This window comes from Dermacentor variabilis, chromosome 4, assembly GCF_050947875.1.
Source record: "Dermacentor variabilis isolate Ectoservices chromosome 4, ASM5094787v1, whole genome shotgun sequence".
Lineage (NCBI taxonomy): Eukaryota > Metazoa > Arthropoda > Arachnida > Ixodida > Ixodidae > Dermacentor > Dermacentor variabilis.
Window position 1 is genome coordinate 107076130 of NC_134571.1, and position 17100 is coordinate 107093229.

General features: G+C 43.1%; 1 protein-coding gene across 1 annotated transcript in view; it reads left to right on the top strand.

Moving 5' to 3' along the window:
• Positions 1-823: 823 nt before the first annotated feature.
• LOC142577872 (gonadotropin-releasing hormone II receptor-like) overlaps positions 824-17100 on the top strand; it is a 127709-nt gene continuing 111432 nt past the window's right edge. Inside the window, exon 1 of the mRNA XM_075687304.1 lies at positions 824-904. The gene's annotated coding sequence lies outside the window, so the exon portion shown is untranslated. The remainder of the gene's footprint in view (positions 905-17100) is intronic.

Below are 17100 nucleotides of genomic sequence, written 5' to 3' on the forward strand. Positions count from 1 at the left end.
TTTGTTTAGAGCAATACAACGGACACAAGAAAGGCGACCAGGACAAGGCGCTACTCTCAACTGACATCATTTTATTGCGTCACTCCTTTATAGACATGTATCGTGATACCACGATTTTGAAAAAGAGCCGCGATACCACCACCCGAGAGTTATCGGAAGCATTCTTCATACAGTCGTTAGGGTCACAGTGCATTGGTGGGCCTTCTTTAAACTTGTACAGTGCTGAATATGAATTTTTAGATTCTGTCGCGTTAGTGCGCTCTTGTGATCGGATGTTGGTGGTTCCTGCACATGGTGCTCACTGCGCATGTTCCTCTAGTTTCTGCTGTCTATAAAGGAGTGACGCAATAAAATGATGTCAATTGAGAGTAGCCCCATGTCCTGATCGCCTTTCTTGTGTCCGTTGCCCGTTGTCTGTTTAGCGCATGCGCTAAACGAAGTATTTATGGATCCGCACCAACTAGCCTGCCAACGCATCGCGCTGAGCATTATCATTGTTTTTTTTCTCGGTAGAAGACGCCCCTTTTACATCGATCAACAAATTAAAATATGCATAAGCCGTAGTCGCGCTCGTTGCGGGAAGTTACCAAAGCCAGCTGTACCGTGCCAACTAGTGGCCCCTTTGCACAGAGATTCTGAAACGTAATGACTGTTAGAAAAATTGAAAAGGAGTTATATTTCTTAGACGCTGTTGTGGCGTTAGTAACAACTCGAAGAAAATGTTTTTCTTCTAATATGCACCGTCCGCATTAAAAGTTCTGCGACACATTCCTTTGTTGTGTTTTGAATGTTTCCTCTTTTTTATGCTTTTTCTCCACTTTCAGCTGAGCAAGCCAGCACGTGAAATCTTCACGTTCGAAGAACGGTTCCAAGAAGCGATCCTCCTTTTGCTTGGGAAAGGAAAGTGAGTAGCTATAGAGCTTTCACGAATACTATATACTAACCTTGCGAGTTTACTTGACGGCTTGCAGCACCAAAACTGTAATTGCAACTCCATTTCTCTCTCGTTCTTGCAAAGTTGCACCACTGTATCTTCTCTCCATTTATTGACGCGCCTTATTAAGCTTTTTTTTTCATCTAGGGGGTCACTTGTTGCAATATCTGATGTTAGAAATTTAGGGCAGTTCACTTCCGCCATGAAGAAAGCTTTATTGTAATCTAAGTGAACGTGTTTCGTTGTACCATTGTAATGATTTAATGATCATCAAGTATCATCGTCGTAATTCAGCGTCGCCATCCCATGGGCGTCACGCTTTTTTGTCACGAGTAGATTCGCGCGTTATTTAGCGTTCTATGGGCACGCACGCGATGGTACTGCTGTACGTAGGCCTGGCTACAGGCCTGTAGGCCTGTAGGCCTGGCTGTAGGCCTGGCCCTGGCGGCAAGCGATCGAAGCGGGGCGACCAGTGGTTGCGTCATGACTGGAGAAAGTTCTCGGCTTCACTCTAAGCGCAATGAGCCGAATGCCGACTACGCGACATGGCGTTGTCGTCGACCACGGGTTTTTATCAAGGGAGTCGATAAACCGCTGACCAATATGTCTCGTACTTCAATACGCAAAGGCTGCTACCGTCTACTGGGCGCTCCTATGAAGATTTTAAGTTATATTTGAAAATAGTCGCCTTGAAATAAAAGAACGGTGCCTTCGGAAGCGTGCCGCCAGCAGTGGCGAGCATGAGGTGACGGTTGATACGTGGTAATTAGTCGCCGATTATTAACACTGAAACTTTTAGTTTTAGCGTGCTAATTTATCTGGGAAATTGAAGCGAGCTTTTTGTGCACGCCACATCAACTTTTGTATATTTAAGAAATGCGATTATCCGCGGAACTGTGGCATGACGAATTTCGGCTACCAAAGTGCGCGAAACCAAAACTGGGATGTTGCAGCGAGCGCAAAGCCAAGCCCCTTGAGCCGGGGTTCTGCTTACGTTATCCAGCAGCGGGCAGCTCACGCGCTGCGTGGTTCGTGCTCAGGTCGACACTTATCATTTTAGGCGAAGTAACAGCTTTAGGAAAACTGTCGTTTCTTAACTGCTACGCCAAAAGATGCTCGAATAAAGTAATTTCCAAAGGCAAATTTTTCCGAAACAGAATGTGGTACTATTTAGGTTTCAGCATTTTTGCCTAACAAAATAGAAACGCCACACATATCACTTAGGGTGACAGCACGAAAAGCAAACTTTGGTCTCCAAGTAACACAATTTTCGCAAAGATGAGATATACAGAAATAAATGGCGGCCGCTAACCTACTCTGTAACATCCTGAAAAGTATGTACTAAGCAATAATGAATCAATCTCTAAGTTTTTTGAAACGGTAGTTCTTTATGAGCTGGAAGACTGAACTGCTCAATATCGTGACGCTAACTTTTTATGTTGGCTCCAGAATATTGAAATTTATTATTTTTATTAAAGACAAGAAGCTTAGTAAACCCGCGAAATTGCAATATTATTGTTTTACCGTTGGAAAGTTTACTCGTCGGATTAGCAACTGCCTTTAATAGAAGGCATGGTGAGCAAGAAGAAATTGCAAAATTGAAGTCTGATTCACAGAAGAAGGAAATTTCGTGAAACAGACTTACACACATTGTGCATTACTGTGAACTTTCGTTTGTAGACTCCAGGTTCATTTCTGATGAAAATTTATTGCGGGTTGATTTAGGACATTTTACAGATACGTTATGAATATTCTAGCTCATAACAAAACTGCAGTTCTTCAGTTAATTACTCTTGGTGTTCTTGCACCTGAGTAATTGGTTAAAGTGTTGTGACTTGCAACAAGCGCCAATGCTGGTGAAAAATGATCTCGACTTTGCAATACTTGCAGGTTTGTAACGCTTCCAGCTTGAAATTCCACATTAGGGTGATTCACCTAAGTTTATTAATGTTACATAATTCAATGACTCCCAGCATCTTTTATTTCTGGAATTTGAATTAAAGTAGTCTGTTTTAGGCAAGAAACATTTTTGAAGCTTGTTCCCGACTCCAAGCGAACCCGTTTACTACCTCTTTATCCTCAGTTCCATACACGGCTTGGCGTGGCAGCAAATGCTATGCACTGACATTATGTATTGCATCAAAAATAGAGTTGAAGCCCATAACGGAGAGTGCAAAGTAAAGCACGCTCTTTCTAAGCTAATCGGAAGAAATGTCTGCTTTCTGTAAACTAGGGGAGATTTTCTTTTCGATTTTTATTGTACATTAAGTTTTGTGTTAAAATGTGTGATTCAAATGGGGCTCAAGCAGATAATTTTATTTTTCGCGCGAAACATTTACGGAACTTCATTATTTTGAATCACGAAAAGACCACCGTATCCATTAAAAAAAAGATGTTACAGAGGTTTGAATTTCCGGTAGGTGTGTTTCGCACAGAAATGACCACGTTTTAGTAAAGATTTCGTTGGCTGCATGTAGTGTTTTTCTGCAAATCACGTTGGCGCAATGTAATGAATCGTTTAGCGCATAAAATTCGGTAGCTATCGCTGTAAGTGCTTCCCACTTTTTGCGAAACTGCAACGTCTCAATATTCGAATTCAACAAAGTTTTTCAGTTTCTGGATCATTCCATGCAATTCTTACATTCATAGGCACCTGTTATAACGGCGATCGCGTTTCGAAAGTTCTTTTTTTTTTTTTACACACTGCTGCATTTCATGCCGTAACGCGTTGCAGCAAATGGCGGCAGTACGACATTTTCTTTTTCTCTTTGTTCCTCAATATAGTGAGAGCTGTGATGGCAGCGTACTTATTTCTCGTTTCCTTTGATCAGAACGTTGAACTCCAGCTGATAATTGCTACTAACATCGTTAGACCACGTAGATTGCAGTAGAATGTTTTCTGCTGCCTGCGACAGGGCAGCTATCCATCCTGCCACGGAAATTGCGGCAATGACGCTCACCACCACTCCTAAACACAACGCTAATGCCAAAGTCTGAGCACTTTGGCTATATATGTATCTTTATCTGTGCAGTCGGGAATTATAAAAATGCGGGCGGTGTGAAGTCAAAGTACGTCGTCGACTATTCAGAAATTGTAATCTTAAGCAATGTTTAAGCTAAAAAGGATCTCCGTGAATGAAAACAATAACGCTGCTCCTTTTTCACTTATCCTACATTCTAGTATTATTTAGCTTGTTGAATTGATAATTTATTCTGGTTGTCTTTTTTAAGTATATGATAGTGTAATTTGCATGCAGAGTTACTCAAAGTATAGGAAACATGCAAATTTCATCAATGCTTCCCGCGGTTTAGGATTGTAGTTTCTTTCATAATTTTGTCGTTTTCTTTAGCTACTTCTTGTCCATCGGCTACATATTTGCGTCCGCATTACGACAAATCTCTTAACGTGTGCGCTACATTTGTCATCGATTGAATTGTGTCGATGCTAAATGCTTGACCTTGTGTGCCTGTGTATTCTCTTCTCTTGTTTTCCCACTTCCAACCTTTCTTCTATTTCTTTTTGAGCAGCTCACAATATAATACGGCACAAAAGCCAGCGATGAAAATTGCAAGCATTGTCAATCTCATCAAATATATCAACGCAATCAAAACGAACATAGCCTCTGAAGTTGCGTTTCCTAGCTCTCTTACCGCTCACGGAAGACATTGCGCGTAGGCTTCTGTGATTAGTCTACGCTGACACAGCTCGCCTCTCCTACTCCTTGACTATAGTTCGCCGCTGGGCCGAGTGCGCTTATTGCCCCGTTAATTACCTCGCAGGACGCCGCCACACTGGCTGACCGGCTCCGTATGTCCCTAGCACAGAAGGAGCAGAGTTATTTTTATCCGTCTGCTGCAGCACGACTTGAAAGAAGCATAGTCACTGGCTCGTGATTCCCCCTTTAGACAATCGCTTTCTTCGGTTGGCCGACCGTGTGTGAACACTAATTGAAGACGCGAGTGTGGAGAGCTCCCTTCAGATGAAATTCTTCTTGTGCACACAGCCTGCTGACAGCCTCGTAATTGGAAGTGATGAATGAATTGTCGCATGGAAAAGCGGAAGGGGGGGGGGGGGGGGTGTACGTTTCACCGTTCCTTCATTTATTTTCGGTGAGACTAACGCGTATTCTTTCAACATAGGCTTTCTTACAAGTTGGTTAACTTTCGGTGCCTCCATGAAAAACGAAATTCGTTAATCATTCGCTTGATTGTTGCCCCGTTTAGTGGTGCCCATATACATAGAGAAGCGGGCTCATACTTGCAGAAGAGTGTAATGAAAGCTAATTGGAACTGTGCTCTCTGATGCTTGCTTTCTTGCAGTAGGTAGTCTATATACGTTGCATGGGATTAAATTCAAAGTGTTTAATACAGGCATTATTGTTCTCTGTTCTTGCGGCAGATTATAATATTCTTATGTAACGGGTCTTGCATACTCAGAAAACTATGTTCACGAACAACGGGGCGTGCGTTTTCCGGCACGTGAACGCAGTGGTCAACAACCAGCCTCACTTTTTTCTCGGTAAGATTAACTAAGATTCAGAAAGACTCTCGGCAGTTTTATCTTTCTCATTTTACAAGTATACATTTGCATGATATGAAAGAGAAAATTTGTCATCTACCCTAGAGTTGCCGAAGCTTCGGCTGCTGTCGAGCTGATGGCTGCTCTTCCCTTTCGCGATTCTTCCTCCACCTTTCAGACTTCCGCAGAACTAATATGCAACTTTTGCCTACCCTTTTATTTCTTCTTTTAAAAGTACCTTACAGGCCTTTTCCAAAGCATTTGGTAGGGATGATTAACATAAGCGCCACACAAGCGTTATTCAAAACAACAAAAAAGGCATCAACATAACAAAAGCGCTATTCATACAACACATTAGCATGGGACGTCAAAAGTCAGTACAAAAATTCTATCATAATGAAAACTAAAACAGGAGCAAATACACAAACAACGAAAGTTGTATATATTACATCAAACAACTATTAACTCTGTCATTGATTATAGACTGCAGGTTCAAAAATTATTAAGAAATGTGTAATCACACATTTATTTTTCTTCCTTTAATTGAAATACTTAATTATGGGTGCGACATTATTCAAACTTTCGAATAGAAATTCGATATTGCGCCCTGACTATTCATAATTGTATTCGAAAAAGCTAGTCAAAAAGTACCACTAGTCGGTGGTAGTTTCAAATATTCGATACTAACCAAATATTTTGCAACAACCGACTGTTAAATAATGGCTACTGTTTTCCGTCTGCTAAACAAAGCGTCGAGTATTAGGAGAAGTCAGACGACAAAAATTTCGCAGCAATGCAGAAAGAAAATATGTGGTGCAATTTTTATTGGCGGTTTTCATGTGAAAGCCTAAACGACAGCATGTGAGTTTCGCTTGTTGCCTGCCATTTAAGTTTTTTGGCAGTGTAGTCAAGGTTGCCGTTTTGTCTTTTACGCTACTGCCACTGATGTTTTTCTTGCAATGGTCCCTTTTACGTGTGTCTATGGCAAACAAATCCTCCATCAGCTTCTTGAGTTCTTTTCTCAAGAATTGTGTCATGCTTTCCAAAGATTCATTTAGCATTTGTGGAAAACTGGTCATGGAGCCGCAATTCGTTCATGGAAGGCTTAATTGGGACCACCTCTAAACATGTTGAGAGACGATCACCTCATTTTTTAAACAAAAATATTTATCATCTGTTCAAAAGAGCTCCCTTTTACTTGATTCGCCCTTCAATTGTTTTCCGACTTTTTATTGTATTCTATTCTCTTGACTTCTTATCTTTTTCAATGTTTACCAGTATTTCTTTTTTTCTTCCAATGTACAAATTTATTTGTTTCTCTTACTATGTGGTTCGTTTCTTGCTTTAACTATTGCCATTCTTCCGTACCCCCCCCCCCCCCACTCGTTGCTCCTGTGAGCCTGTAGGGTAAATTAAATAAATAAATAAATAAATAAATAAATAGCTGTCGTTTTTGCACTACTCAGTACATACGCAATATTTCTGGTGTAAATACGTGGCTCTGCGTTTGACTATTCAATATTCAGTACAACTAGGTGATCATTTCTACGTTTTACAATTTTTTAAAAATCACTTGTGGCAGATAGCATAATTCTTGTTCTTGACCTTGAATATATTAAGATGCGCACATTAAGTTACTAGCACGAGAAATAACAAAATAACATATTCGATAAGAAAAAATTTACTAATTATCGTCTTAAATTAGTGCTTTAGGGTACATTGGGCAATTGACGAATTGTAGCAAATGAATTTGTAAGACGTAGACACTGGAAATGAATTTCCAAGCACAAAACCTATTTTGAAATATTTTTTCCAAAGTGTGGGATATAAAACATGGGTGTCCCAGTTACTTGTGTGCTGCAATGCATAAAACAGCGTTTATGATATGCCTTGCAAGCTTAGCAGCTACAATTCATAAATTGCAAAAAGAGCCGCAAACTAATAAATTACGGAATTGTTAGTGAACTTTGGGTAATTAGTAACTTTGGGTAATTTGGGTAATTAGGGTAATTAGGTAATATATGTGTTTCCATTTCTCTAACAAGGAATGTTAACCTCTCTGAATAATTGAGCTCGAGCACTAGAATTATGTTATCTGTAACAGGTTACTTGTTAAACTTCTGTAAAGCTTAAGTATTATCACCCCGTATATCGTGGACACCGAGACAACAGAGTATTTCTTGAGCGGTCAAATGAGGCCTCACTGACTTCAAATGAGGGTGCATTCTACGAGATTCTGCGCTTTCGAGTATGAACCGGGGACACTGAATTTCAGCAGTCCCTTGTCAGCACATAATACCGTGTCACGAACTTCAATAAGACGACCCAGAACGAACTGATCAAGTGCTGTGGATACAAAGCTTTTGCTACACTTATTCAATGGGTGCATGAGTCAGGTGTCTACAGCATCACGTTAGATGAAACAACCAATGTATATCACACGTTGCAGCTAAGTCTTGTCCTGCGGTCCACACACAAGAATATGGTACGAAAAGATTTCGTCTAATTCGCTGACAAACACAGGGACCCGCGCCAACGCCAACGTCACTGAGCCCATCCGGACAGCGAAAGTACTCGGTGAACGGGTTCTCAAAATGTTGTAGGGCCTAGAACTCGACCTCAGCAGTTGCGTTGGCATAACAGCAGATGGCTGCCGCGTAATGGTGTCAGAGTTACCTGGTGCCGTGTAGAAAATTTGGCGCGGTGTGCCCCAAAACGCAGTTCACTCTCCGTGCTTCAACCACGCACTCAACTTTTCTTTGTGCAACTTATCGCGCGTTGAAGCAGTCACGAACATAGTAGGGATTATGCAGGAAACTATTTGCCTCTTCACTTCATCACCAATACGAAACATCCTACAGAAAAAGACACTTGGCCACAAGTCTAAAAGCTTTCGCGAGACGAGATGAGTGGAAAGACACGACAGCATCATCCAGTTTGGAGACTCACTTGGCTCCGTGGCTAAGGCTCTTGACGCCGTCGCCAACGGGAGAGAACTACAAAGCGCGGCAAAATTGAGGATAATCCGTGTCGCTGCTGGCGATAGCGAGGTTAAAGAATGCGCCCGAATCCACGCTGTGGACATGGTTGGCCAGCGAAGCTGTGGTACCACCTCATCCGATAGACCATTGTAAGGTAGCCTTGAACTGGGTGCTGCCAAGCCTGAGCACAACGCCGTTTTGCAAAATGACGTGGCTGTTCCCGTCGCCACTCATCGTGTTCACACCGCTCTTCGTGAGTCGTAACTATGCGTGGTATTTGCATAGCGCTATGATAACATACAAAGAAAGAACGGCTGCGAGGCGGATTAATCTTTTAGATGTGAAAGTGTAAGACATCACTCCATGCTTCGTGTGCTACAGTTGCGTCTTCACGGCAAGGTGAGCTCTCCGGTTCGTTTTTCTTTTCTTTTCTCCGCACTGCCGCCACTTGCCGCGGATGTGCGAAGGCGAGGGCCATGTTGTGGTGCTGCAAGCAATCCAGTGGCTCACGCTTAACCAGTCTGCAAGCACCCAAGTGGCTCCAGATTGGTAAAGTTTTTGGCTACAGAGACGAAGAAATCCCAGGATTCTAGTCAGGTACAGCTTCGCTGTAAAATGATGATAATTTGCCTCTCAAACCTACTGGTGCACATGTTCCCATTGAGTCTCCTCTACGAGAAGGAATGCGCTGATATGCACAAAGCAAGGAAGACGTATACAGACACCGTAGCTGTTCTAACTGCTCAGAGGTGCTCGCGCCTCTCTATGAGCAAGCCGCCATGCTGGTGGATGAGGTTGAAACAGAGATGTGGCTTCCTCGCAATACGAAGAGAAAGACCCACACCTCTCAGGAGATCCAAACAGCTTCTACGGGATGTCGGTATACATCCCACTACTGCATAAGGTGCTGGCAGACCTCAAAAGAAGGTTTAAAGAACAGACTTCTGGAACCTACGGACTCTTCGTGTTTATGCCGTCTCAGCTATATACCATCACAACGCAGCTGTGTACCATCACAACGGATCACAACATAACGCAGAGCAAGAGTACTAACAGACATTTCCCAGCGGTATGGGTTACTCATTAGAAGGCATGACCCGATAATTTCAAGTTTAATTGAATCCGAACTGCTGCTATTGTGGGAAACATGGAAGCGCTAAAGCGATGACGGAACCGACATTCCTCAGACCTGCTGGGGAAGCGCTCTACATGTGCTATTTTCTGGCATCTAAGACATGTCTGGAAGTACTGGATGCTATACCTAGCAGCTTTGCCAGCAGCTAAATGCACAATTTGCCGCTTATAATCATGAATAAAACCCACCTCACTTACGTGACCTTTCTACATACCCAGAAATTCCTGCTGACTGTGAAAAAGTGATCAATGACTTCGTCAATTGAAATCGTGGATGATGGAGGTTGTAATTTTTCGTGTAACACTATCTCGGTATTCGCCACTTCAAGCAGTCTTTTCAATAGAACTGCCTAAATCTACCAAGCTGACGTCATACTACCCTTGAAGTTGTTTCACTAATCATGCGGAAGCATCATACAGCCCATTTAGTGAAAAAACCGGCGTTTGTCGTCTGGACAAGCGAAAAATGGCCCCCAAATTCCCATTGGGTGCGACGCCACGTCACGAGCGTGCCTTGATAGAGCAGAGAGGTCGAATGGAACTCCTGCTGCGAAAGGAACTAGAAAACCTGCTGGGTTATAGCGCGCCAGGTGTTGCGTAAGGGGAGAGAGCATCGCGGGACGCACGTTACCCTCGCTCTCGGAATCCTGTGCTATCCATGCGTTTCTTGCCCCCGCGAGGAACGCGATCAACGCGACCAGGCCTATAGAGCCTTGCTAACTTTCATTCAGAAAACTGATTTTTTGCTTCCCGTTTATAGACATTTTCTCCGTGTTCCTACTTTCTTTTGACCGTGTCTCTGTCATTTGTTTGTTTCCCATTTTCTTCTCCTCTTCTCCTTTTTTCATTCCCTCCTCCCGACAGAGTAGGCAGGCGTCGTGCCCTTCCCGGTGGCAGTTGTCAGCTTGCTGCCTGCCTGTTTCCTTTGTTTGTATGTTCCCATCTAATAATAATAATAATAATAATAATAATAATAATAATAATAATAATAATAATAATAATAATAATAATAATAATAATAATAATGGCCGCGCAAGCTCTAGACTGCGTTCCGCTTGCGCTCGGTCAGGCAAAGTCAAAATGCGCCAAGCCATAGCAGTCCACTCTGCTATATGAAGTCATGCTGCTTGGAGCGAAATTTTCATTACCAAACCAGGCGCGACGAAAGCGGTGACGTCAAAATCACAGTGGCTTACTCGGAAGCGTCCCCATTAGATTCTATGGTAGTCGGCTGAGGTAGCATGACTTCACGGATACAAGTGCGCCTTCCTATAGGAGGCCGCTCTGCTTTAGGACGTCTGGTTACTTGGACCAAAATTTCCATTGCCAAGTCAGCCGTGACCTAAGCGGTGATGCCAAAGCCAGCGCAGCATTCTCGAGAGCATCCCATTAGATTCTATGGCAGTTGCGCAATGTAGCATGACGTCATGGATCTAAGTGCGCCGACCTTTTGCTATCTAGGAGCCGTTGCCAAGCGTCTCAGCGTGCTCGCTGGCCCCCTAGCAGTTCATAACTCGAACGACCGCTGAACGGCGTTCAGTTGAAAATGAATGCTTTGGCATTCACAACTTGGAAGAATTGGTTAGGTGTCCTGAGATTGTCTTTTTTTTCTACTGTCTGGCGCATCAAGTGACACTTTTTTACATTGTTATTGTTAATCAAACTTCTTTGTCTAATTTTTTTCTAATGCCCTCTTTCATCGTCAATTTGTGGAAAGGAATGAAAATATCGTTAGGGCCTACGTCAAGTATGATTTGATTTGTTTTCGGGACCTTCGCGTGCTCTTTAGATTTCAATCAAATTTGATATACATATCGAATTGGTGCTGGAGAGTGGGGTGCCGTAGCCATAGTTACACGCGTATTTCATTCCCCAAGCCGCCGTTAGTGAGGTAATCACTGTTCCCAATTTGTCGAGTTTTAGGGTATTTTCTCTTTGAGCTACCATCATGTTGATTCTGTGAATTTTATAGCAAGTACTAAAGTAGGATTCTCTTTCTATAAATACGTCGCTGCAACATGGTGCACTTCGCATTGGGGACTTTCACCTGATCTTATGTTTACAGCATTTTCGCATAAAAATGTTACAATCGTTTTGTTGATTACATTAGTCATCGTTGGACAGGCATGATTTGATTAATATTGTTTTGTCACTGTATAAATATATAAGCGCTAGCAATGTTGCCGTGGTTTTTTTTCATTTCCATGTTTGAGCCTGGTATTCTTGTATTTAAGATTAACTTCTCGTGTAACTGTTATTAGATTACTTGAGTTAGATTACATGAACTGCATTTATTATGCAAAAGTAAGTTAACCTTCATAACTGCAACATTCCATGTTTCTTATCTAATAATTTGGCACTCCACCCAGCGTAGTTATTACTTTAAAATTACCTCTATTGGAGTACCAAGATGACCGCTCACACATTCCAACAATGACATCATGTTTGTTTTCCTCATTATGCATCGAGAACCAACATTAATGATTTAGAGACTTGTCTCACTAAATTATGAAGATATTTGAGGCGTAGCCGCCCGTAGAGGTTTATTTTCCATAATTTTTCACGAGCAGGAAACCCGATTAGAACGAATGCGTGGGATGACTGTTAACAAGAATTTATGGTATTTATAATATGGTGGGGAGTCCTGCGACAACACCAACTTCACAAAAGAAATAATGAAGAAGACAAAAAAAAAGGACATGCTTTAGAAGTAGTGGGTAGGCAGACATGATGGCTTGTGAAAGACATCTTTGAGGTGGTGCTCGCAAGTTGAAAAGTGGCACCTGCAGATCAATGTCGAGTCTATGATTGCCGTCGTAGTACTTCAGTACACAGCTTAAATAGACATTTTCTCACCTGTTTGTCTTTTCTAGATATCTGAAGCTTACTCGGCGTTTAAAATTTATGACACCCGAGCATCGCTCGCAAATTTCAATTTTGCGGCCGGACCTTGCACATGAACGAGAACGAAGCAGTGAACACGAAGCAATGTGTGCCGAAGTCTTTAGTTGCTGACCATCATCTATATCAAACTTGCAGTTCTAGTGCGCGAAAGCATCTGCTCTGGGGAAGAGTAAGAAACGCTGTACCGTAATGTTTTATCAACGCAACAACTTTCAGACAGGAAAGACGCGCTGTTATGTCCTTCAAAAGAGCTCTTCTATATAGATATGCCCCTCTTCATCACGCTTATAAAAAAATTGATGTCGCCGTGTTTCTCGGACTCGTATTAGGGCGGCATCGAGAGAGAAATACATCTTATTTCTCACCTCAGCATTGTTCCTGTCTATCTTTGTAGTTCAGCGCACAAACGACAGAGGTTTGCCTTCGAAGCTCTCAAGGCAACGCCTTAATTAGAAAAAGCAAAACAAAGAAAGCGATCTCTAATATCCAGCATCTCATGCGCACACCAAGCAACTCAAATAATTTGCAAGCTATTGATTGCTGCATGATATATAGATGTTCACATTTATGTTCTACTCTTAAACACCTTCACCTAAGTGAAGTCGGTTTTCTTTTCAAAAAGTCAGAATCTCTCGTGGGTTTTACTTGTTACCATTAAGAGGAACCTTACGTGAACTTTCAATTTATTACGATGAAGTGAAACGCGAAATCAAGTAGTGTATGACCTAGAAATAGCACCGTGATAAGGGTGAATCAGATAGCCCGGCAACAAGTAGTTAATCTTCAATGCAGTGATGAGAACGACAAACAGCATGTCGAATTCTCGCCCATTCTCATTTTTTTTTTCTGAAAGGAGGCCAGCGCTTTTACTTCAGGGGTCAGTACAAGGCGTTTATATTAGGTTTCTCTTGAGCAACAGTTTTACGCCATTTGTGCAGTTTCTGTAGCTGCAGTTTAATACCGCTTGGCGAGCATAGTATAGAAAGGTTGTTACACTTGCCAACCATGTGAGCATGCGTAACTGGTTATGAAAGCTTAAGTTAACTTGGGCGCAAGTTTCTCATATAAACACAAAATGTATATGCAACATGTATTTAGAGAAAGGAATAACGTCAGCAAGTTAAGTTCAGTATTAGAGGCGTAAGCAGCAAGGAATTAGCGAATACAATGTTGCTTTATTCAAAACATTGTTATGATGGCAAACTCATGCGCACGAATGCTTATAGACAACTGTACGTCGTTGTGTTCACAATTCTGTTGAAGGAACAAGAGCAAAACCTCGCGTATTTCGCGCCTGCCGTTCAAGCAAACAATATTTTCCCGCCTTGATTGCGCTACGAGTTCTAGAAACATAAAAAGGAGTGCGCGTAGTTTCTCTGTAATTTGCAATTCAAAGGACCAATTTTCGTGTTCCTGGTACCAAAGTCTATCAACAGTGGTGTCGCTATCGAATGTTTTTTATTTCCTGAGAGTAATGAACCGTGACCAATCAGCGATGCTGCTGTTTGGAATAAGATACGAATCTCTGGTTTCAGCGAAGCCCTACTTTCAGCTGTTAAAGCCGACTTCCACAAGGCTGAAAAACTCCGAAGTACGCAAAACGACGTTAGCTTATTAGCCCTCTCGTCTACTCATTCCCTAGCCTCCAGCGGCGCGGACACCAAAGCATCAATGCGAGATTAAATTAGACTACCATCCAGTCCGAGACTACGCAAAGTCCAGTGCCCTATTCTTTAGAATAAAATTAGCAGTTCAATGTAACGACCCGAATCCAATTATATTCCTTTCCTCGCTGTCATTAACGCCAGAGTCACTTCGGCTACGGCTTTTGGAAGCCGGCTTTGGAACTTTTGGAAGCCAACTTTCCGAGTTTCAAGTTTAAATAAAATTTTGCACAGCTCAACTAAGAAGTCCGTCTTACAAGCAGTAGGTTTCTATTTGAAACTTTCGTACGGATATATTCCGTTCACCTATAGCAGTACACTCAAGTATACTATTGATCTAATTGAGCGACGGTCGGGCCTCATCACCAATGATGAGGCCCGACCATGACAAGTTATTGACTGCTCCCATTCAAATATAGATATACAGCGCAAAAAAGATGATTATATCATGTTGCGACGGCTTTTGCGCATAGTGGAAACAATATTTTTGGAGTAGTGTGCAGAGTATCTCAACAGCTCAAAGTAGTACATCACAACGTGGCACGAGCGCCCAAGGGGCGGACGAAACGCCGTTTACACCCGCCGTGGTTGCTCAGTGGCTATGGTGTTAGGCTGCTGAGCATGAGGTCGCGGGATCGAATCCCGGCGACGGCGGCGGCATTTCGATGGGGGCGAAATGCGAAAACACCCGTGTACTTAGATTTAGGTGCACGTTAAAGAACCCCAGGTGGTCGAAATTTCCGGAGTCCTCCACTACGGCGTGCCTCATAATCAGAAAGTGGTTTTGGCACGTAAAACCCCATAATTTAAAAAAAACGCCGTTTATAAATTATGCTGGTTACTCTTTCCCGCTCTCCATGCCGTGTTCATACTTGTTTCGCAGTACTGCGCCTCAGATGAATCCTTTCTGCATGAACGCCAATGGTAGAATGCCTTCCCCAGGCGCCAATCAGCTATCTGGTTGCCGTTTGTACTTCTTTACTTAAACAGGAAACAATTGCTTCGTGTGGTAAGGTTATAAGCCAGCACGTGTTGAAAGCCCAAGTCGAAGCATTCTGCACACAGTAGGGTTGAGCGTTCAGGGGACGATATGTTTTCTCTCTCTCCTCCGTGTCCCGTTTCCGTTCTGCCAAGCTGTGTACCTGCCTTGCGCAGAGCAACGCATTTTTCTTGATAACCTAGGAACTCGCACTCGCGCACCTTCGCGGCGTATGACAGCACTTGTACTGTTGCCCTCAGGCGTGCTCTGGAGCTTCTAATGCGAAGAATGTATTGCGTCATCTCAGGCACATTACAATGCAGGTACAAGTTACTGTCCCACCACGCCCATTTACAACAAAAGAGTAATTCAACTTCGAAATCAGACCCCAAATTCCCATTATATCAGCCTGATGTTCTAACCATTGGGCCAATCTCGAATGCATTGTTTCCCGGGAAAAAAAAAAGGACTCTTTGGATCGCTTAGAATCTGTGTCATGTGCCAGTTCTTCCAGCTTTCGCCACGTCACATAGCAATTTTAGGCATTGTTTTAGACAACACGGGCCTGCTGGACAAGCCCACATTCCCCAGTCATTTATGGCGTAAGCTGTTATGGCCTCATTCTAATAGCCGTTTCAGTTGGGGATGGTGTCCGTCGCCGCCGCCCCCGGCGTCCGGTGTCCGTAGCCGCTGTGGCCGAGAATGAAAAAAGAAAAGCCACAGACCTCTCCGCCACACGCGGCACAGTCACAGCGTAAGCTGGAGGAGCCGCTCCATAGGAACTTCATTTTCGGCAGCATGCACTAGAGGATCTTCGCGGTAAAATTTCGTTGCGTCATTTTCCCGAGAATGATCTGAACTGGCCGCCCGGCGTCTACGCCGACCTGCAGCTTCTGCTGCCGCTTGTCTTGCTCTCGGCACAGCGGTCTGCTGAGCCCGATGTTGCCAGGTTGCAGCCGCGCGTATATCTCTGCGATTCGCTTATTCAGCTGCGCTTGGAACCTTGCGAGGAGGCTCCATAACGTGTACGAAGAGTAAACGCAAGTATCCAGACTATGTGGCACATACGTCACATTCCTTGACCAGCACAGTAGGTTGCTGTTGATGATGATAATAAGTATTGTTTATTGGCATCCCATTCGAAAGGGGGGGGGGTGACTAATAGTCACCTAGCCTGCTTGAGCTAACCGGGTTCAGCTACAGGCAGCATGAAACTGCTGTATACAGCTGCTAGATGTCGGTACACCTGGTAGAATATAATGGAATTGCAATGCAAAGTTTGTACGTATCGAGGCTACGCGGCGCACATGTCACATCCCCGCTTGTCAAATGGGACGATACGATTCTAATGATCATCATGATGGTTTAATTGCATTCCCTTTGAAATGGGATGGTGACCAACAGTCACTTAGCCTGCTTGAATTAATCACTTATACCACACATGTCTTTCGCTACATCAATGTTGGCACATCTCCATGAACTTCCTTTTCTTCTACGAAACCTCTGTTTACCTTGTACCGCTATCTATACCACTGCTACATGGCGAGCCACCGGGTGTAACTATACACAACTGCAATGCAAAGGGCGCACGTACACAGGCTACGTGGCGCGTATCTCACATCGCAAGGTAAGTGGCATGATACGATGCTAATGATGATGGTGATCTATTGACATCCATTTTGAGACGCCGGGTGACGTAGTCACCTAGCCACCTAGATTAGACATATGGCACGATACTATAGTAATCATGGTGATGATGATGATGATTTATTGACATCCCCTTCGAAACACAGAGGTGACATAGTCACGTGGGCAGTTTCATTTATTAAGGTAAACAATATATATTTTTTTCTAGCATTCTTGTACGCACCTTAAGGTTTTTTTTCTTTTCCTAAAACATTCTTGAACTGACTTCTACCGGTACCTGTGCATCTTCCTCATGATGTTCTACCTGGTGTAATAATCAGTACCTGCAATGCAAAATG